The sequence below is a fragment of the Phyllobates terribilis genome, unplaced genomic scaffold (assembly GCF_046119375.1).
Source record: "Phyllobates terribilis strain yellow unplaced genomic scaffold, ASM4611937v1 Scaffold_4__5_contigs__length_816908805, whole genome shotgun sequence".
Classification (NCBI taxonomy): domain Eukaryota; kingdom Metazoa; phylum Chordata; class Amphibia; order Anura; family Dendrobatidae; genus Phyllobates; species Phyllobates terribilis.
The window spans coordinates 678,006,767-678,028,997 of record NW_027362764.1 but is presented as its reverse complement, the minus strand read 5'-3'; the positions used below and the strand labels follow the sequence as shown (position 1 = coordinate 678,028,997).

The window sequence follows — 22,231 nt, the reverse complement described above, 5'->3', positions numbered from 1 at the left end:
CGGAGTCCAAAGCAGCAAGGTCTGTGCCAGTGCTGTGCAAGTTTTTTTCACAGCATTTGGCTGAATCTAGCAAAGCTAATCCTTTTTGGCCTATTGCAGAGTGTGTTAGTCAGTGGAGTAGCCTATCTGTGTTGCAAGATATACCACCTGTGTATAGAATACCAATTTTTTTACTGCACCTAGTGAAGTAAAATCTTTTGGGCATAGCATCATTCTATTAGTCCATCTATACTGACCTCCATGAGGTTGCAAACTGAATCAAATTTTTTTCTGCATCTAGCTCTGAAAAAATATTTGGCCTTCTAGCAGTGTGTGGGACTTGTTCTATTAGTCCACCTATACTGACCTTCATCAGGTTGCAAACTGAATATATTTTTTTCTGCATCTACCTCTGAAAAAATATTGGGCTTCTAGCTGTGTGTGGGACTTGTTGTATTAGTCCATCTATACTGACCTCCATCAGGTTGCAAACTGAATATATTTTTTTCTGCATCTACCTCTGAAAAAATATTGGGCTTCTAGCTGTGTGTGGGTCTTGTTTTATTAATCCATCTATACTGACCTCCATCAGGTTGCAAACTGAATATAATTTTTTTCTGCATCTAGCTCTGAAAAAATATTTGGCCTTCTAGTAGTGTGTCGGACTTTCTCTATTAGTCCATCTATACTGACCTCCATCAGGTTGCAAATTAAAAATAATTTTTATCTGCATCTACAGTACCTCTGAAAAAATATTTGGGCTTCTAGCTGTGTGTGGGACTTGTTGTATTAGTCCATCTATACTGACCTCCATCAGGTTGCAAACTGAATATAATTTTTTTCTGCATCTAGCTCTGAAAAAATATTTGGCCTTCTAGTAGTGTGTGGGACTTTCTCTGTTAGTCCATCTATACTGACCTCCATCAGGTTGCAAACTGAATATATTTTTTTCTGCATCTACCTCTGAAAAAACATTGGGCTTCTATCTGTGTGTGGGTCTTGTTCTATTAATCCATCTATACTGACCTCCATCAGGTTGCAAACTGAATATAATTTTTTTCTGCATCTAGCTCTGAAAAAATATTTGGCCTTCTAGTAGTGTGTCGGACTTTCTCTATTAGTCCATCTATACTGACCTCCATCAGGTTGCAAATTAAAAATAATTTTTATCTGCATCTACAGTACCTCTGAAAAAATATTTGGGCTTCTAGCTGTGTGAGGGACTTGTTGTATTAGTCCATCTATACTGACCTCCATCAGGTTGCAAACTGAATATAATTTTTTTCTGCATCTAGCTCTGATAAAATATTTGGCCTTCTAGTAGTGTGTGGGACTTTCTCTGTTAGTCCATCTATACTGACCTCCATCAGGTTGCAAACTGAATATATTTTTTTCTGCATCTACAGTACCTCTGAAAAAATATTGGGCTTCTAGCTGTGTGTGGGACTTGTTGTATTAGTCCATCTATACTGACCTCCATCAGGTTGCAAACTGAATATATTTTTTTCTGCATCTACCTCTGAAAAAATATTGGGCCTCTAGCTGTGTGTGGGTCTTGTTCTATTAATCCATCTATACTGACCTCCATCAGGTTGCAAACTGAATATAATTTTTTTCTGCATCTAGCTCTGAAAAAATATTTGGCCTTCTAGTAGTGTGTCGGACTTTCTCTATTAGTCCATCTATACTGACCTCCATCAGGTTGCAAACTGAATATATTTTTTTCTGCATCTACAGTACCTCTGAAAAAATATTGGGCTTCTAGCTGTGTGTGGGACTTGTTGTATTAGTCCATCTATACTGACCTCCATCAGGTTGCAAACTGAATATATTTTTTTCTGCATCTACCTCTGAAAAATATTGGGCTTCTAGCTGTGTGTGGGACTTGTTGTATTAGTCCATCTATACTGACCTCCATCAGTTTGCAAATTTAATATAATTTTTTTCTGCATCTAACCCAGCCAATAGTTTTGGCCTAATACCACAGTTTGGCCACTCAGCTCTGCTCGGTTACCATCCATTGTTTTTTTGTGCAAACAACTCCAGAGTTGTGAATTAGTTAACCACCAAAATGAGTGGAAAAAGGCCTGCTGCTGGTGGAAAGGGGAATAGGCGTGTTGGGAAGGGGAAAAAAGGTTGTGTCTGTGGGGTAGGTGTTAAAGCAACAGTAACATCTGCAGAAGAAAGACCATCTTCCAGCCAAACTAAAATGTCTACTTCTTTTAGCGGACAATGTGATAAGATCCCTTTCTTACGGCCACGCCAATCGCTACAAATTCCAGATGAGGCACAAAAACAGCAGGTGCTTCAACGGATATCAAGTGCTCCTTTAAGTGGGCTCTCCTCCACATCAACTTCAACATCACAAATACTCCAGTCCTCAAAGGTGTCACCCAAATCGCACTTGCTTCCTCACAGCTCCCAAATCTCCAGCTGCCCGTCTGAGTATGAGGTAAAACAGATGGTTGAGTCTGCAGAGCTGTTTACTCATACTATAGCCTGGGAATCAGAGGTCGACTCCAGCGCTTCTGTGAATCCAGACGAGGAAATGATCTGCACTGATGCCCAGAATCTTTATGAGTCGGATCCAGGACCAGACGCAGAAGGTTCTGACCATAATGTAGACCCTCATTCCCAAACTGTAACTCCTGTTGGTGGAGACAATGAGGAAGATGATGATGAGACTCAAATACCTGATTGGAGCGACAACTTTAGTTTTTTGTCAGGGCAGGAACAGGTTGGCTCTGAGGACGACGGGTGTGATAACACACAGGGTGATGATGATGAGGTTGGAGATCCCACTTACTGTCAACCCACAGTCAGCCAAGAGATGAGGTCAGCAGAGGAGGTGGAGGAAGATGCTAGTGACGACGAGGTCAGGTTGCGCCTTCCTGGACAGAGACGTAGTACTGGAAGCACGTCAACAACTGCATCCTCAAACACAACTCTGCCTCTCACCACAAGTCGTGGTGGCTCTTCAGGTCGCATGGGTGCTAAGCCTTGCATAGCCTGGGCATTTTTTCAGATCGATAAAGATGACCCAACTCGTGTTATCTGTAACATTTGTCAGCAAAAGCTAAGTAGAGGCCAAAAAATACATAGTTTGAGTACTTCATGCATGAACCGGCACATGGACATGAAGCATAAGTTGCAGTGGGAAGCTCAGTGTGCTACAATGCGGCCTAGCCGGCCGGGCCAACCACCGTCTGCCATATCTTGTGCATCCGCGGCCTCTTCATCCTCTGTGACTGGGGGGACAGCAGTCACACCTGTTTTGGGGCGCAGACCTGCCACCTCTTTACCCACAACAGCCAGCGTGATTGGCAGGTCATCATTTTCTTTGGAGGTGGTAACACCAGCTGGTGTTGAGCGCTGTCCGACATCGATAGCACCACCTTTGGATCAAGGCAACCTAACATGTCCGCCTGCATCTTCCTCACAGACCGGCAGTTTGCCGGGGACACCCTTATCAACCCCGTCTAAGCACAATAGCCAGCCCTCGGTCCCTCAGATGTGGACAAGTAAAAGACCATTTCCTCCTAGCCATGAGAAAGCTAAGAGGTTGAATTTCACCATCTGCAAGCTCTTGGCTACAGAAATGCTGCCTTTCCGCCTGGTGGACACAGAGGATTTTCGAGACCTTATGTCCGTCGCAGTGCCCCAGTACCAGATGCCCAGTCGGCACTACTTCTCAAAGAAAGGTGTGCCTGCGCTCCACCAGCATGTCGCACACAACATCACCGCTTCTTTGAGAAACTCTGTGTGTGACAGGGTGCATTTCACCACAGACACTTGGACGAGTAGGCATGGACAGGGGCGTTACATGTCGCTGACTGGGCACTGGGTAACTATGGTGACAGCAGGACAAGGGGCTGCTGTCCAAGTCTTGCCGTCCCCACGAGTTGTGCGTCAATCCTCTTTATGTCAAAGTTCCTCCACTGCTTCTGCCTCCTCAACCTCCTCTCGGTCTTCCACCTGCACCCAAAGCCTGTCTGGTCATGCCACAAGCTTTCTAACTGCGCAGAAGGGATCCTGCACACCTCCTTACTATGCTGGCAGTAGGGCTCAACGTCATCAGGCGGTTTTTACTTTGAAATGTCTGGGAAATGTGAGTCACACAGCTGAGGAGTTGTGGTCAGCTCTGGAGAACCAATTTAATGAATGGCTGTCTCCACTGGACCTGAAACCAGGGAAGGCCGTGTGCGACAATGCTGCAAACCTGGGTGCGGCCCTTCGCCGGGGCAATGTCACACACGTGCTTTGTATGGCTCACATGTTGAACCTGGTTGTCCAGCAATTTTTAGCCCACTATCCCAGACTAGATGGCCTTCTGCAGAGGGCACAGTCGCTGTGTGCTCACTTCCGCCGTTCGCATCCCGCAGCTCAGCGACTTACATCTCTACAGAAGTCGTTGGGCCTGCCACTTCACCGGCTAAAATGCGATGTGCCTACCCGGTGGAATTCAACTCTGCACATGTTGCAGCGACTGTGGCAGCACCGACAAGCCCTGGTGCAATACGTTCTGACGTATAGCCTGGGCCAACGAGATCCAGAGGTGGGGCAAATCACGCTGGAGGAGTGGTCTCAGATCAGAGACCTATGCACCCTTCTGCACAGTTTTGAAATGGCGACGAAGATGTTTAGTGCTGATGATGCCATTATCAGCATGACTATTCCGGTGATTTACATGCTGGAGCACATGTTAAACAGAATTCGGAGTCAGGTGGTGGCACAAGAGGAGGTGGAGGAAGTAGAGGAGGAGGAGTTGTATGCGGAAGGGCTAACATCTGCAAGGTCCAGACGGTCGGCAGCACCAAGGCGGCAGGGATGTGAGGGTGGGGGAGATGGTTTTACCAGGGCGCATGGTAGCAGCCAAACTAGTGAGGAAGGTGCAGGAGCCCAGGAAGAAGTGGAGGACGAACTGATGGAAGACTCATCAGATGAGGGAGACCTTGATCACATTTCTGTTGTGCGAGGTTGGGGGGAGAGGACAGAGGAAGGAAGCATGATTGTTACCTCGCCACCAACACAACAGGGACTTGGTGCTCCTGGATGCGCAACACACATGAGTGCCTTCTTGCTGCACTACCTGCAACATGACCCTCGAATTGTGAGAATTAGAAATAATCCTGACTACTGGGTTGCCACACTGTTAGATCCCCGGTACAAAAGTAAATTTGCAGAAATTATTCCTGCCATAGAAAGGGATGCACGCATGCAGGAGTATCAGCAGAGACTGTTGCAGAATCTTACATGTGCTTTTCCACAAAACACCAGTGGTGCACGTAGTGAATCTCACAGTTCCAACTTGCCAACCGTGGGACCGTCAAGTGTTCAGCACTCAAACCGTAACAGAACCACAGTATCTGCTGGTAACATCTATTTTGCGGAATCATTTCACCACTTTTTTAGCCCATCCTTTGCAAGGCCACAGGAGACAAGAAGTCTGACACATAGTCAACGCCTAGAGACGATGGTACAGGAGTATCTCCAAGTAAATATTGAAGCCACGACTGTGTCACTGGACCCTTGCTCTTTTTGGGCTTCCAATCTGGATAAATGGCCGGAGCTAGCCACTTACGCCTTGGAGATCTTGTCATGCCCCGCAGCCAGCGTTCTGTCTGAACTTGTGTTCAGCGCTGCTGGTGGTGTGCTGACAGATAAGCGCACGCGGCTCTCAACTGATAATGTAGACAGACTCACGTTCATAAAGATGAACAAATCATGGATCCGAAACGACTTTTCTACCCCTGTGTCATCCTGGGGAGAGTAAAAGCTTGATGATTGGTTAAAATCACCCTACCAACCGTTTTAAGCTTTCAAATTACTAATCATGTTTATCTGTATCTTGACTGGAAAATAATTTGGGCTTTGTAGCAGTGTGCAGCACTGATCCTATTAGGCCATCTATAATAAGCTCCACCAGATTTAAAATTAATAATAATTTTTAGCTGCATCTAGCCCGGAAAATAATTTTGGGGCTCCGAGATGCGCAAGACACATAAGTGCCTTCTTGCTGCACTACCTGCAGCATGACCCTCATATTGTCAGAATTCGAAGTAATCATGACTACTGGGTTGCCACACTCTTAGATCCCCCAAACTTTTCGATCAACCTTTTCATTTTAATAAACACCAAAAAAATGGTCATTTTTGAAATTATAAGCATTAGCAGGTTGTTAGAAACTGAAATCAAACAGTTTTCAACTCAAAACTTTATTCTAGGTGATGTTACATTTTCACATAGGACCCCTTGTTCGAAAGGAGCTTCTGAACTCTCTCGTCCATTGAATTTGTCAGGTTTTGGATGGTTTCTGCTTCAATTGTTTTGCATGAGGACAGAATACCCTCCCAGAGCTGTTGCTTAGTGTAGTGCCGGCGTCCCTGCCCTCTGCTAGGCAGGGACGCTGCTCCCCTCACCGCTCTGCCCCGTGCCCGGCGTCCCTCTCCCGCTCTGCTGTCAGCGCGCGCTCCTTCCCGGCGTCCTCCTCCCGCTCTGCTCTCAGCGCGCGCTCCTTCCCGGCCCCTGTGCTTAGGGCGCGCGCGCGCGCGCTCCCCTCCTCTTAAAGGGGCCGCGCGCGCCGTCCTAAGGAGTCCCCGGCCAATGGCCGGAGGACTTCATCATATATAAGGCACCTCCTCCAAAATGGAGGTGCCCGAGCAATGTTGTTTGCACCTGTGTCTCACCTGTGCTTCAGCCCTCAGGTCCCGTTGCCAGTTACCTGCCAGTTACCTGTCAGATTCCTGCCTGATTACTTGCTACCTGTCTGCTAGTCTGAGGTCCGACGGTCTGCCTTACAACTCCTGTCAGTCTGTCTAAGGACCAGCCTGCCCGCTCACCTGGGAGCGCACCTCAGCTACCTGCCTGCTTGCCTGAGGTCCGACGGTCTGCCTTACAACTCCGGTCAGTCTGTCTATGGACCAGCTTGCCCGCTCACCTGGGAGCGCTTCTCCGCTACCTGCCTGCTTGCCTGCCCGGAGGCTCCGCTGTCACGTGCTGTGACCACCAGCTATTCCTGAGACTCTTGCCCGCTCACCTGGGAGCGCCTCTCCGTTACCTGCCTGCTTGCCAGCCCGGAGGCTTCGCTGTCACGTGCTGTGACCACCAGCTACTCCAGACTCTTGCCCGCTCACCTGGGAGCGCTTCTCCGCTACCTGCCTGCTTGCCTGCCCGGAGGCTCCGCTGTCACGTGCTGTGACCACCAGCTATTCCTGAGACTCTTGCCCGCTCACCTGGGAGCGCTTCTCCGTTACCTGCCTGCTTGCCTACCTGGAGGCTCCGCCGTCACGTGCTGTGACCACCTGCTATTCCAGAGACTCTCGCTTGCTCACCTGGGAGCACACATTCTTCATCTGCCTTGCTAGCCTACCTGGAGGTTCAGCCATCTCAGGTCGTACCTACCCTTTATCCAGAGACTGCCCCGATCACTTGCCGTGTCCTCCTGCCCGTACACCCAGAGACTGTCCTGGTCACCTCCTGTGACTACCTGCCTGGTCGCCACCCGCTCCCTTACAAGGACCGCCCCCTTGTATTGTAGCCCAGAGGTTCCGCCTCCCAGACCCGTTACAGTTTGCTCGGGCCATGGAACCCGGTGGCACCCAAGCTCCCTCGCTCTCGGACCTCTGTCTTGAACTGTCCCGTCAGAGGTCCCAACAGGAGTCCATCCTGGGTCACCTGCGGAATGTCAATACTCGCCTGAACACTCTGTCTGATCCACCAACAACCTCCGCCAGTGCCATATCTTGCAATCCGGCAGCTCCGCTGCCCACTAATACCATGGTATCCTACCCCGGACCCCGGCTCTCTGCACCTCCTCGCTTCGGAGGCGACTCCGTCCAGGCTCGGGGCTTCTTAAATCAGTGCACCCTGCACTTTGAACTTTTGTCCCACCAGTTTAACTCCGACCGGGCCAAAATTGCCTTCATCATGTCCCATCTCACCGGGGAGGCCCTGGCCTGGCTAAATCCTCTATGGGAGAGAGGAGACCCCCTGGTGTCCAACTTGCCTGCTTTTCTCACGGCTTTCCGGAAAGTCTTCGACGAACCCGGACGGAAGACCTCATCTGCATCATCGTTGCTACGCCTCCGTCAGGAGAGTCTCACCGTGGGCCAATATGCCATACGGTTCCGTACCCTTGCCTCGGAGCTGGCCTGGGATAACGACGCTCTGGTTTCCGTCTTCTGGGAGGGTCTGTCCGGTCGTATTAAAGATGAACTTGCCGGTCGGGACATTCCTACCACTCTCGATGACTTAATAACTCTTGCCACCCGGATTGACCTACGGTTCCAGGAGCGTGCCAGAGAGGTCACCCGTGAGAGGAGGTTACCACGTCTAGCTCCTACTTTTCAGAAACCCGTCACTCCTTCTGTCTCTAACCAGGTACACCCTCCTGAGCCTATGCAGGTCGACCAGACCAAGATGGTCAAGACCCGTCAGGACTTACGCCGTGCCGAGGGGACCTGCTTCTACTGTGGCAGTAAGGAGCACCGGATCCGTGCCTGCCCGGAGAGGTCGGGAAACGCCTGTGTCTAGGTTCGCTCAGAGAGGTCCACCTAGACAAGAATAAATCCTCTCCATCCCTGCTGTTGTCAGTTTCAATCGTCTACGGGGAGAACCGTTATTTCGAACTAGCCCAACTGGACTCTGGAGCAGCCGGGAATCTTATTTCACAGTCCCTGGTAGAGAAATACCGCATCCCCACCAAACCCCTGGCTGTACCCTTGTCTGTGGCTGCCGTGGATGGGGGGCTCTTACCACGCCCCATCCAACTCATCACCGAATCCATTACTCTGCAGGTGGGAATGCTGCATTCTGAAAGTATCTCCTTTCATGTTCTGCCTGGACTCTCTCACGCCCTCTTGCTAGGTCTGCCTTGGCTCCAGAAACATGCACCCGTGCTTGACTGGCAAACCGGAGAAGTCCTTCGCTGGGGACAAGACTGTCATAAGACCTGCCTGGTTCCCGTCCATCCCGTCCGTCCCTCTCCTACCCCAGCTAATCTACCTGGACTTCCAATTCCTTATTGGTCTTATGCTGATGTCTTTAATAAAAAGGAGGCAGAGACATTACCCCCTCATAGACCATATGACTGTCCCATCGACCTGTTACCCGGTACTACTCCTCCCCGTGGGCGTATTTATCCTTTATCCGCTGCTGAGACCCGGTCGATGTCCGAATATATTGAGGAGAATCTGGCCAGGGGATTCATCCGGAAATCTACCTCCCCGGCGGGAGCAGGCTTCTTTTTCGTCAAAAAGAAGGACGGCTCTCTCCGTCCCTGTATAGACTATAGAGGCCTAAACCAGATCACGGTGAAGAATAAGTACCCCCTTCCGCTCATTCCAGAATTATTTGATCGTCTGAGGGGGGCTAGAATCTTCACCAAACTAGACCTCCGTGGGGCGTACAACCTGGTTCGTATCCGTCAAGGGGATGAATGGAAGACGGCATTCAACACCCGGGACGGCCACTATGAATACCTGGTAATGCCCTTTGGTCTCTGTAACGCTCCTGCCGTCTTTCAAGAGTTGGTCAATGACATCTTCCGGGACCTTCTCTACTCCTGCGTAGTGGTGTACCTGGACGACATCTTGGTCTTCTCTCCGGATCTCCAGACTCACCGGAGGGACGTTCGTCAGGTCCTGCTCAGGCTCAGGCAGAATCACCTCTTCGCTAAATACGAGAAGTGCCTCTTTGAGCAGACCTCGCTTCCGTTTTTGGGCTACATTATTTCTCAGACCGGCCTACGAATGGATCCAGAGAAACTGTCTGCCATCGAGAAATGGCCCCGACCGGAGGGGTTGAAGGCCATTCAGCGGTTCCTGGGCTTCGCCAACTACTACCGCCTCTTCATACCACACTTCTCTTCCCGGACTGCCCCAATTTCCGCGCTCACCCGTAAGGGTACTAATCCCAAAGAGTGGCCGCCCGAAGCAGAAGAAGCCTTTCTTTCCTTAAAACAGGCCTTCTCTTCCGCCCCGGTGCTGCATCACCCGGACGGCAACAAGCAGTTCTTCCTGGAAGTGGACGCCTCCTCCTCTGGAGCTGGAGCGGTACTTACTCAAAAATCTTCTTCCGGGAGGATGGTAACTTGCGGCTTCTTCTCTAAACTCTTCTCCTCCTCAGAGCGCAATTATTCCATAGGAGATCGAGAGTTATTGGCCATCAAACTGGCATTGGAGGAGTGGCGTTACCTGCTTGAGGGGGCTCTTCACCCGGTAATAATTTACACTGACCACAAGAACTTGGCTTACCTCCAGCATGCCCAGAGACTTAACCCGCGCCAAGCCCGGTGGTCCTTGTTTTTTGCTCGTTTTGATTTTGTCCTTCATTTTCGCCCGGCTGACAAAAACGTCAAGGCGGACGCCTTGTCTCGATCCTTTCTGGTATCTGATCTCGAGGAAGATCCGAAACACATCATCGATCCCGCCAGAGTAATGCAGGTGGCTCCCGTGAGTCTAAATCGTCTCCCTCCCGGAAAGACGTTCGTATCAGTACCTGATCGGGAGAAGATCCTTCACTGGGGTCACTCGTCTAAACTGGCTGGCCACGCTGGTCAGAAGAAGACCCTCCAGCTTATTTCCCGGCACTACTGGTGGCCTACCCTGCACAAGGATGTAATAGACTTTGTTTCTGCCTGTGTGTCCTGCGCCCGCAACAAGGTTCCGAGACATCTGCCAGCCGGTCGCCTCCTTCCGCTCCCAGTACCTGCTGCCCCCTGGCAGCATATTGCAATGGACTTCATAACTGACCTCCCACTCTCTGCCGGTTGTACGGTCATTTGGGTGGTCGCTGACCGCTTCTCCAAGATGGCTCATTTCGTTCCCCTGCCAGGCCTCCCATCTGCATCCGAGCTAGCTAGAGACTTTATTCGTCACATCTTCCGTCTTCATGGCCTGCCCCTCCACATCGTGTCGGATCGTGGGGTACAGTTCACCTCACGCTTCTGGAGAGCCACTTGTAAACTACTAGACGTCACCCTGGATTTCTCTTCCGCTTACCACCCACAGCGGATCAATCAGAACCTGACCAGTTTCCTCCGGCACTTCGTTAATGCCCACCATTCAGACTGGGTGGATCTCCTGCCATGGGCCGAGTTCTCTTACAATATTCACGAGAGCGAATCCTGCTCCAAATCCCCGTTTTTTGTAGTCTTTGGTCAGCATCCTCGGATTCCTTTTCCTGTCTCCACCTCGGTGGACAACCCGGCTGCGGAATCTCTCGTTAGCAAATTTTCCTCCATTTGGGAGAGTACCCGATCCGCACTCCTTCAGTCGTCCGAGCGGATGAAAAGACACGCTGACAAAAAACGCCTGGATCCTCCTCAATTTCGTCCAGGAGATAAGGTCTGGCTCTCATCTAAATATGTTCGACTCAAGATACCCTCTTACAAGTTAGGGCCTCGGTTCATCGGACCTCTGGAGGTCACCAGTCAGATCAACCCGGTGGCCTATAAATTGAAACTCCCGGCCAACTTACGGATCCCTAACTCCTTCCATGTATCTCTCCTCAAACCTGTGGTACTTAACTCTTTTTCCAAGTCTACAGGTACGCCTCCTGCTCCGGTTTCTGCTGAGGACGAGTTTGAGGTAGAGAACATTCTTGCCACCAAAAGGGTAAGAGGAAAGACCTTTTTTCTGGTAGATTGGAAGGGGTTTGGTCCTGAGGAGAGAACGTGGGAGCCCCGGGAGAACATCCATGCCCCTCTCATCCTAGCTAAATTTCTGTCTGGCCTAAAAAAGGGGGGGCCTAAAGGGGGGGTACTGTAGTGCCGGCGTCCCTGCCCTCTGCTAGGCAGGGACGCTGCTCCCCTCACCGCTCTGCCCCGTGCCCGGCGTCCCTCTCCCGCTCTGCAGTCAGCGCGCGCTCCTTCCCGGCGTCCTCCTCCCGCTCTGCTCTCAGCGCGCGCTCCTTCCCGGCCCATGTGCTTAGGGCGCGCGCGCGCGCGCTCCCCTCCTCTTAAAGGGGCCGCGCGCGCCGTCCTAAGGAGTCCCCGGCCAATGGCCGGAGGACTTCATCATATATAAGGCACCTCCTCCAAAATGGAGGTGCCCGAGCAATGTTGTTTGCACCTGTGTCTCACCTGTGCTTCAGCCCTCAGGTCCCGTTGCCAGTTACCTGCCAGTTACCTGTCAGATTCCTGCCTGATTACTTGCTACCTGTCTGCTAGTCTGAGGTCCGACGGTCTGCCTTACAACTCCTGTCAGTCTGTCTAAGGACCAGCCTGCCTGCTCACCTGGGAGCGCACCTCAGCTACCTGCCTGCTTGCCTGAGGTCCGACGGTCTGCCTTACAACTCCGGTCAGTCTGTCTATGGACCAGCTTGCCCGCTCACCTGGGAGCGCTTCTCCGCTACCTGCCTGCTTGCCTGCCCGGAGGCTCCGCTGTCACGTGCTGTGACCACCAGCTATTCCTGAGACTCTTGCCTGCTCACCTGGGAGCACCTCTCCGTTACCTGCCTGCTTGCCAGCCCGGAGGCTCCGCTGTCACGTGCTGTGACCACCAGCTACTCCAGACTCTTGCCCACTTACCTGGGAGCGCTTCTCCGCTACCTGCCTGCTTGCCTGCCCGGAGGCTCCGCTGTCACGTGCTGTGACCACCAGCTATTCCTGAGACTCTTGCCCGCTCACCTGGGAGCGCTTCTCCGTTACCTGCCTGCTTGCCTACCTGGAGGCTCCGCCGTCACGTGCTGTGACCACCTGCTATTCCAGAGACTCTCGCTTGCTCACCTGGGAGCACACATTCTTCATCTGCCTTGCTAGCCTACCTGGAGGTTCAGCCATCTCAGGTCGTACCTACCCTTTATCCAGAGACTGCCCCGATCACTTGCCGTGTCCTCCTGCCCGTACACCCAGAGACTGTCCTGGTCACCTCCTGTGACTACCTGCCTGGTCGCCACCCGCTCCCTTACAAGGACCGCCCCCTTGTATTGTAGCCCAGAGGTTCCGCCTCCCAGACCCGTTACACTTAGATGTGAACTGCCTCCCGCCATCATAGACACTCCTTTTAATGATGCTCCAAAGGTTCTGAATGGGGTAGAGGTCAGGGGAGCATGGGGGTCACACCATAAGTTTGTCCCCTTTTATGCCCATATCAGCCAGAGATGCAGATGTTTTATGTGCAGCATGAGATGGTGCATTATCATGCAGAAAAATGATCTTGCTGTGAAATACACGGTTCTTCTTCTTGAACCATGGCAGGAAGTGCTGTTTGAGAAAATCCACATACATTATGGAGTTCATCTTTAGCGCCTTCAGGGATCCTAAAGGGGCCGACAATCTCTCTCCCCATGATTCCAGCCCAAAACATTACTCCACCTCCTCCTTGTTGGCGCTGTAGCCGTGTTTGCGTGGGGTGTCCATCAACCAGCCATCCTCCACTCCATCCATCTGGACCATCGAGCGCTGCACGGCACTCATCCGTGAACAAAACAGTTTTGAAATCAGTCTTCATGTAATGTTTGGCCCACTGGAGCCGTTTCTGCTTGTGTGAAGTGGACAGAGGAGGTCGACAGGATGGCGTATGCACAGCTGCAAACCTCTGAAGGACCCTGCATCTTGTTGTTCGGGGGACGTTGGAGGCACAAGCAGCTTCAAAAACTTGTCTGCTGCTATGACAAGGCTTTTTTGCCGCTGCTCTTTCAACCTGACGTAATTGCCTGTAGGAAAGAGTCCTCAATTTGCCCTTATCAGCACGCACACGTGTGTACTGTGAATCAGCTACATACTTATTGATTGCCAAGACACTTCATCCTGATCATCGCACAATGTTGATTGTAGTCATGCCTTGACCTAAACACTCCACAATTTGTTGCTTCTCAGCAGCCGACACATCCTTTTTCTTTCCCATTTTGGCAGAAAATGTAGGCTGCTTAATAATGTGAGAGAGCCTTCTTAAGTAGTCTTGCCTTTCATTGGACACACCTGCCAAACTAATTAGCACAGGTGTCTGCAATTGCTTACAGTGATATAAAGAGCCCTGACACACATCACCATCAATGAGTTTAACTGACAAACAAACAAATTCTTCCCTTATCACTCCTAAACACTTTTTGCATAATAATTTGGAACGCAGTGTACATGTGCTTTTTCACAAAACACCAGTGGTTCACGTAGTGAATCTTACAGTTCTAACTTGCCAACCGTGGTCTGTATGGAATTGTTCAATAAAGGGCCCAAAATTAAGATAACATAGATGGGAGAGGTCTCTATGAATAGGAATTCCTAAGTATTTGATACCCTGTGAGGGCCAGGCAAAGGGAAAGTTGGACTGGATGGAATCCTATATGGATTTGGGGAGGGAGACATCGAGGGCCTCAGACTTCGCTGCATTGATTTTAAAATTTTACCATGTAACAAAGTGATCTATTTCAGCCATAACAGCAGGGATGGATATATGTGATTGAGTGATATATACTAGGACATCATCAGCAAATAGAGAGCACTTGTACTCGGTGCCTCCCACCTCAATCCACCTAATATTGGGGTTATGGCGAATTGATGAGAGCAGGTGCTCCGTCACTAGGATGTATAAGAGAGGGGACAGAGGACATCCCTGCCTTGTCCCATTGGTGATTGTGAAAGGTGATGAAAATGTTCTGATGCACCCCCTGGGCCTTGGGACACCCGGAGCCGGACCCTTTTTGGTGGATGCTGGTGGTTGTAGTCTTCGTGGCGGCGACCCGGTTCCGTGGCTCAGGGCGGTCAAACCAGTGGCGGAACTATTTATGTGGTTTTGATGTTTAAATGTCCGACTACGCCACCCGTGGATTGTGGTCAGAGTGAACCGCCGCTACAGGGCAGACCGCTGAGGCTGGTGTTGTGGGTGCAGCAGAGCGTAGCATAACTCCCCACGGGAGGAGTATAGCCTCAGGGCAGTGTATGCGGAGGATGGGGGTGATGGTGCAGGGCAGCAGCAGTAACGACACGGAGTCAGTGATGCAGTCCAGGGCCTTTACTCACAGTTCTTATTATCCAGACCACGTCTGCAGGTAACGGCTGCCCACGTCGTACTGTGCTCACCAGGTGAGGGGCTCAGACAACTCCCAGATAACTTTGGAGCACTTCACAGGACCCCCTTTGTGTGTCCTTTGTCTGGCCTTTCTTACCAACACTTCTGTCCGGCTGCCTCGGGCCTCCTCTTGGTAAACTTGGCGCCAGTTTCCCTGACCCTATGTGGTGCCTTCCTAGCGGGTGTAGCGAGGGGCTGCGCCACATAAAATGTCAGAGCCTCCGGTTTCTAGCTGAGGGTCGTTTCCTGCCTCCACTAGTTCGGGGACCGGTCTCCCCCTTTGGCCTGACCCCTCCACGCAGGTGGATTCGGGCGTGCGGTGGCGACTCGCCCGTCCGCACCCCTGGGATCCCTTCATTCCTCGTTCCTGGAGCCTTCTCCGCTCCTCTTCCTTCCTTCTCCCTCTTCCAGGCCTGGGCCTCTGTTACTAGGCCCGCCTCCGGAGCAGAGCTCATGCAGAGCCCCTGCTCCCTGCCACTTCTGCTCAGACTTCTCTGCACTGAACTAAGATGGTGCCCACCTTTTATACTCCCTTCTCAATGCACCCAGGAACTGCTTCCTCCCTGCTCCTGCACTACAGGGTTCCCCTTCCTCAGTGTTCCCTCCCCCCACTCCAGCCAGGGACAGGGACTGTCGTGCCCATCTCAGGGGCATATTGGTCGCCCTGCCCCACGGCAATGTGGTGTAATGCATGCAGGTGTCGGGTCCTGATCCACACTCCATCCTTACCTGAGAGTGAGATATCACACCTCTGGGTGAGGTGCAATACGTCTGTAGCAACCGAGCCCTCAGGGTGCTACAGTTCCATTTATCTTCAGCCTAGGTGACGTATTGCGATACAGGGCCGTGATTTTGGCTATAAAAGGGTCCCCTTGACCCCTACCCCAAGCTTTTTAAGAGAATCATATATGGCGTGCCAGGAGACTCTATGGAATGCTTTCTCAGCATCCAACGAGAGTATCTAATTACAAATTTTTAACTGCATCTAGCCCAGGAAATACTTTGTGCCTAGTAGCAGTGTCTGCTAGTCAGCGGATTATCCCGGCTGTTAAGCAAGCTACACCACCTGTAGTTTAGACACTTAATTTTTTCAAAGGAAATGCTTCGGGACCATGGGATACTTAGTGAAGAGCATCAGGAGGCACCCCAAGGCATAGGGGCTGGGACTGGCAGTAGGATGCCTTGCGGTGGACAGCCGAGCTCGATCCTTATAAAAGCTTTTTAACTGCAGCAGCTTTAGTGGACGCTACTGGAGCTGGAATTACGCGGCTGCTGGCATGAGACTTGCCCTCCAATAGATCCTTGTAAATGGATTTAAAGTGTATTCATTCAAATTAGAGAGACAATTTAAATTAAAAAGCTTAGAGCTGCCTCCACCACAGGGGGGCTCGCTCGACCCACCAGCGGACAGGCACCAGTATTGGGAAAGGGGGGCTGGCCGTCAGGGTTCACCGCGGCTCTGGCACAAACCCGGCGACACGGAGGTGGCACGGGCAGGAGCGGACTGGCCGTGTCGGCTTCTCACTTTTTGGATTTTAGAAGGGCATGACATGCCTATATCTGTGTTATGTCTTCTGAGCAGTTTGTCAGCTTTTGGACACCTTTGAAGGTGTTTTCTATGTGTTTCTATGTGTTTTTGTTTGCCTGCCATTGGTTTTAACGGTGTTCGACGAACCGAACCGAACTCGAACACTACGGGGGTGGCTCAACACTAGTGTGCACATGTGAAAGGGAATAGAAAAAAGGCATAGAAGAGAGTGCCCCCTGCTGGTGGAAGGAAGGAAAAAGCAAAAACCTACAGTGCCTGGTATTCCCAGGTGGTCTCCCATCTGAGTACTAACCAGGCCTGACCCTGCTTTGCTTCTGAGATCACATGTGTTCAAGGTGGTGTAGCCGTAGGCAGGCACAAGCCTCTCACTTGCTGCTTTTCTACTTTGAAGTCTGGCTGCCGGATGCCCTTTCCAGTGTTCAGCAAGACCAGGTCCTTTTGTGCTTTCCCTTCTCTTCAATTTTTTTGCTGGCTTCCTTAAAAGGTCTTGTAGACACAACGCCCCACTCAGAGCCGCTGAGCTCACTGATCGGCTGCAGCGCTGTCGACGGAACGTCAGCTTCACGGCCAATGCCACAGGCCGGGAGCAGAGGCGAGACTCACCGGTAGACCCGGGTAGGGTGAGTAGAGCGCGGTTAGTTGCTTTCTAATAGCCTGCAGCCGGGGATTAACTTTTAATGAAAGGGAACAATCCCTTTGACTGTCTGCAGCGCGCCACACCTAGGAAACGCACTCTCACACACAAGCCAGCATGCACACGTGCTCGCACCTGACAACACCCCCTATCTGCCTCTACAACCTCTCCGTCACCATGCGTCAGACTCTCCTGCCTGTTTTATGATTTCAGGGCCCTAGCAGGAATCACCCCCCCCTCCCCAATTCCTTCCACACCTTGCTTGCACTGAGGTTAGCTCTTTGCCAGCCGTCTGGCTTGGTTACACAAGCTTCTTTGCAGAGAAACATGTTACTTCTGCTGGCCCTCGCTAGGCGGCCGGCATCCAAAACCTTCCCTGGGCACCTGCTGAAAGCCTGGCCCCTTCACGGTCCCGGGTGCTTTTAACGCCATCATTTCCATATGGCAAGCTGCGGAGTCAATAAGCACTCCTAGCCGTGGCAAGGAGCTCGGTGTCAGGCCTGCGTGAAGGCGGCGGGGTAGCGTACTTAGATGCTAACTGGCTCAGAGGCCTTGGGGCTTCCATTATCTAAGTTACTTAAGGTCGGTGTCCGGCAAAGCGCCGTTCCATGCTAGCCGAGCTGGGCAGTAGGGCAAAACGTCATCAAAATGGTCTACAGTACCTGGTGTTCCCAGGAGGTCTCCCATCCAAGTACTGTCCGAGCCCAGCCCTGCTTTGCTTCCAAAATCAGACAAGATCAGGTGTATCCAACGTGGTATGACCAGTAGACGCTGCTCAATCCATCGCCCGGCAAGCCTTTCTCAGGATCGCTTGGTGGCGAGCAATCTGGCCGTGACGGGGCGGGCTCCGAAGGGTCCATGCAAAGGCTGTGCCGTCCCTACAGGTGTGGTTTGTTTAGCAGTGATTCACTCGCCGCATCAGGTGTCTTCAAAAATGTCTCGGCGCAGGGTCTCCTGCAGGCTAAACCCTTCATTGCGGTAATGTGACAGAAAGAGCAAGCTGGACCCGTAACTTGGGGGCGGAGCGAGACGTCCAGTGGTGAATGAAGGAAGAGGGTGAGATGGTTACCAGTGACTTTGAGCTGCTCTTCAGGGGGGAGGGTCGTGTTGCCAGCAAAGGTCTTCTGCTTGGGGTTACCGGTGGTTGCCTCCAGCCAAGCGGGAGACGCTGGTCCTGGTGAAAAGGAGCCTAGTATTAAAAGTAAAGAAGCAACAATGCTGGAGGCCCACGGTGATCAGAAGGATGCTGGTATTTTGCAGAGATGAAATAGCGCAAGAGAGAAAGCAAATGAAAAAAAGAAAAGAGAATGAATGTGTGCACTTGTGAAAGGGAATGGAAAAAAGGCATAGAAGAGAGTACCCCCTGCTGGTGGAAGGAAAGAAAAAGAAAAATCAAAAGCTTACAGCACCTTGTATTCCCAGGTGGTCTCCCATCCAAGTACTAACCAGGCCCAACGCTGCTTATCTTCCTAGATCAGAGGAGATCAGGCGTGTTCAGGGTGGTTTGGCCGTAAGCAGAGACAAGCCTCTCACTTGCTGCTTATCTACTGTGACATCTGGCTGCCGGCTGCCCTTTCCAGTGCTCAGCAAGACCAGGTCCTTTTGTGCTTTCCCTTCTCTTCAATTTTTTTGCTGGCTTCCTTAAAAGGTCTTGTAGACACAACGTCCCACTCAGAGTCGCTGAGCTCACTGATCGGCTGCAGCGCTGTCGACGGAACGTCAGCTTCACGGCCAATACCACAGGCCGGGAGCAGAGGCGAGACTCACCGGTAGACCCGGGTAGGTTGAGCAGAGCGCGGTTAGTTACTTTCTAATAGCCTGCAGCCGGGGATTAACTTTTAATCAAAGGGAACAATCCCTTTGACTGTCTGCAGCGCGCCACACCTAGGAAGCGCACTCTCACACACAAGCCAGCATGCACACATGCTCGCACGTGACAACACCCCCTATCTGCCCCTACAACATCTCCGTCACCATGCGTCAGACTCTCCTGCCTGTTTTATGATTTCAGGGCCCTAGCAGGAATCACTCCCCCCCCCTCCCTAATTCCTTCCTTGCCTTCCTTGCCTTTCTTGCCTTCCTTGCACTGAGGTTAGCTCTTTGTCAGCTGTCTGGCTTGGTTACACAAGCTTCTTTGCAGAGAAACATGTTACTTCTGCTGGCCCTCGCTAGGCGGCCGGCATCCAAAGCCTTCCCTGGGCACCTGCTGAAAGCCTGGCCCCTTCACGGTCCCGGGTGCTTTTAACGCCATCATTTCCTCACGGCGAGCTGCGGAGTCAATAAGCACTCCTAGCCGTGGCAAGGAGCTCGGTGTCAGGCCTGCGTGAAGGCGGTGGGGTAGCGTACTTAGCTGCCAACTGGCTCAGAGGCCTTGGGGCTTCCATCATCTAAGTTACTTAAGGTCGGTGTCTGGCAAGGCGCCGTTCCATGCTAGCCGAGCTGGGCAGTAGGGCAAAACGTCATCAAAATGGTCTACAGCACCCAGTGTTCCCAGGAGGTCTCCCATCCAAGTACTGTCCAAGCCCAGCCCTGAATTGCTTTTGAGATCAGACGAGATCGGGCGTATCCAAGGTGGTATGGCCAGTAGACGCTGCTTGATCCATCGCCCGGCCAGCCTTTCTCAGGATCGCTTTGTTATGATCTGCTACAGAGAGTATGGAAAGAAAGGAGATCTATCCCTACAATAGAACTAAACTAGATCCCTACGATGTAACGGGGAACCTGATCCTGCGATCAGAACCGCTAAAGTCCTTGGCTAGTCTGAACGCAGACTTATAGATGTGAGGGAGGAATCCCTACAAGATCTAGGGACTGGGAAAAGTTGGACACCTCCTAGCAGAAATAGTAGCAGTCAAAGACAAACACACAACAAAAAGGCATAGGGGTCAGAAGACCTAGCAAAACTAACAGAGAACGGCAACAGAGCAACAAGCTAGCTCAACAGTAGTAAATACAAATGAAGTCCAGCAAAGCCAGGAGGGCGGAGCCGGATTAAATAGGCAAAATGGTCATGTGACCAGCAAACTAAAAAAAAACTAACAGGAGAGTTGTAACACGCTTGGTGGCGAGCAATCTGGCCGTGACGGGGTGGGCTTCGAAGGGTCCATGCAAAGGCTGTGCCGTCCCTACAGGTGTGCTTTGTTTAGCAGTGATTCAAACGCCGCATCAGGTGTCTTCAAAAATGTCTCGGCGCAGGGTCTCCTGCAGGCTAAACCCTTCATCGCGGTAATGTGACAGAAAGAGCAAGCTGGACCCGTAACTTGGGGGCGGAGCGAGATGTCCAGGGGTGAATGAAGGAAGAGGGTGAGATGGTTGCCAGTGACTTTGAGCTGCTCTTCAGGGGGGATGGTCGTGTTGCCTGCAAAGGTCTTCTGCTTGGGGTTACCGGTGGTTGCCTCCAGACACCCGGAAGACGCTGGTCCTGGTGAAAAGGAGCCTAGTATTAAAAGTAAATAAGCAACAATGCTGGAGGCCCACGGTGATCAGAAGGATGCTGGTATTTTGCAGAGATGAAATAGCGCAAGAGAGAAAGCAAATGAAAAAAAGAAAAGAGAATGAATGTGTGCACTTGTGAAAGGGAATGGAAAAAAGGCATAGAGGAGAGTGCCCCCTGCTGGTGGAAGGAAGGAAAAAGCAAAAGCCTACAGCACCTGGTATTCACAGGTGGTCTCCCATCCAAGTACTAACCAGACCCAAACCTGCTTAGCTTCCAAGAACAGACAAGATTGGGCGTGTTCAGGGTAGTTTGGCGGTAGGCACTGGCAAGTCTCTCACTTGCTGCTTTTCTACTTTCAAGGCACAGACAAGCCTCTCACTTGCTGCTTTTCTACTTTGACGTCTGGCTGCTGGCTGCCCTTTCCAGTGCTCAGCAAGACCAGGTCCTTTTGTGCTTTCCCTTTTCTTCAATTTTTTGGCTGGCTTCCTTAAAAGGTCTTGTAGACACAACGCCCCACTCAGAGCCGCTGAGCTCACTGATCGGCTGCAGCGCTGTCGACGGAACGTCAGCTTCACGGCCAATGCCACAGGCCGGGAGCAGAGGCGAGACTCACCTGTAGACCAGGGCAGGGTGAGTAGAGCGCGGTTAGTTGCTTTCTAATAGGCTGCAGCCGGGGATTAACTTTTAATGAAAGGGAACAATCCCTTTGACTGTCTGCAGCGCGCCACACCTAGGAAGCGCACTCTCACACACAAGCCAGCATGCACACGTGCTCGCACGTGACAACACCCCCTATCTGCCTCTACAACCTCTCCGTCACCATGCGTCAGACTCTCCTGCCTGTTTTATGATTTCAGGGCCCTAGCAGGAATCACCCCCCCCTCCCCAATTCCTTCCGCACCTTCCTTGCCTTCCTTGCACTGAGGTTAGCTCTTTGGCAGCCGTCTGGCTTGGTTACACAAGCTTCTTTGCAGAGAATCATGTTACTTCTGCTGGCCCTCGCTAGGCAGCCGGCATCCAAAACCTTCCCTGGGCACCTGCTGAAAGCCTGGCCCCTTCACGCCCCCGGGTGCTTTTAACACCATCATTTCCACACGGCGAGCTGCGGAGTCAATAAGCACTCCTAGCCGTGGCAAGGAGCTCGGTGTCAGGCCTGCGTGAAGGCGGCAGGGTAGCGTACTTAGCTGCCAACTGGCTCAGAGGCCTTGGGGCTTCCATCAACTAAGTTACTTAAGGTCGGTGTCCGGCAAGGCGCCGTTCCATGCTAGCCGAGCTGGGCAGTAGGGCAAAACGTCATCAAAATGGTCTACAGCACCCGGTGTTCCCAGGAGTTATCCCATCCAAGTACTGTACGAGCCCAGCCCTGCTTTGTTTCCGAGATCAGACGAGATCAGGCGTATCCAAGGTGGTATGGCCAGTAGACGCTGCTCAATCCATCACCCGGCCAGCCTTTCTCAGGATTGCTGGGTGGCGAGCAATCTGGCCGTGACGGGGCGGGCTCCGAAGGGTCCATGCAAAGGCTGTGCCATCCCTACAGGTGTGGTTTATTTAGCAGTGATTCACCCGCCGCATCAGGTGTCTTCAAAAATGGCTCGGCGCAGGGTCTCCTGCAGGCTAAACCCTTC

At 51.7% G+C, this 22,231-nt stretch overlaps 5 pseudogenes; all 5 read right to left on the bottom strand.

Annotated features, from left to right (window-relative positions):
• Positions 1-17,820: 17,820 nt before the first annotated feature.
• On the bottom strand, positions 17,821-17,940 carry LOC141269253 (5S ribosomal RNA; annotated as a pseudogene).
• A 627-nt stretch (positions 17,941-18,567) lies between these two features.
• On the bottom strand, positions 18,568-18,686 carry LOC141267975 (5S ribosomal RNA; annotated as a pseudogene).
• Positions 18,687-19,639: 953 nt separating this feature from the next.
• On the bottom strand, positions 19,640-19,759 carry LOC141269681 (5S ribosomal RNA; annotated as a pseudogene).
• A 1,049-nt stretch (positions 19,760-20,808) lies between these two features.
• Positions 20,809-20,927, bottom strand: LOC141268867 (5S ribosomal RNA; annotated as a pseudogene).
• Positions 20,928-21,909: 982 nt separating this feature from the next.
• Positions 21,910-22,029, bottom strand: LOC141269597 (5S ribosomal RNA; annotated as a pseudogene).
• Between the last annotated feature and the right edge of the window lie 202 nt (positions 22,030-22,231).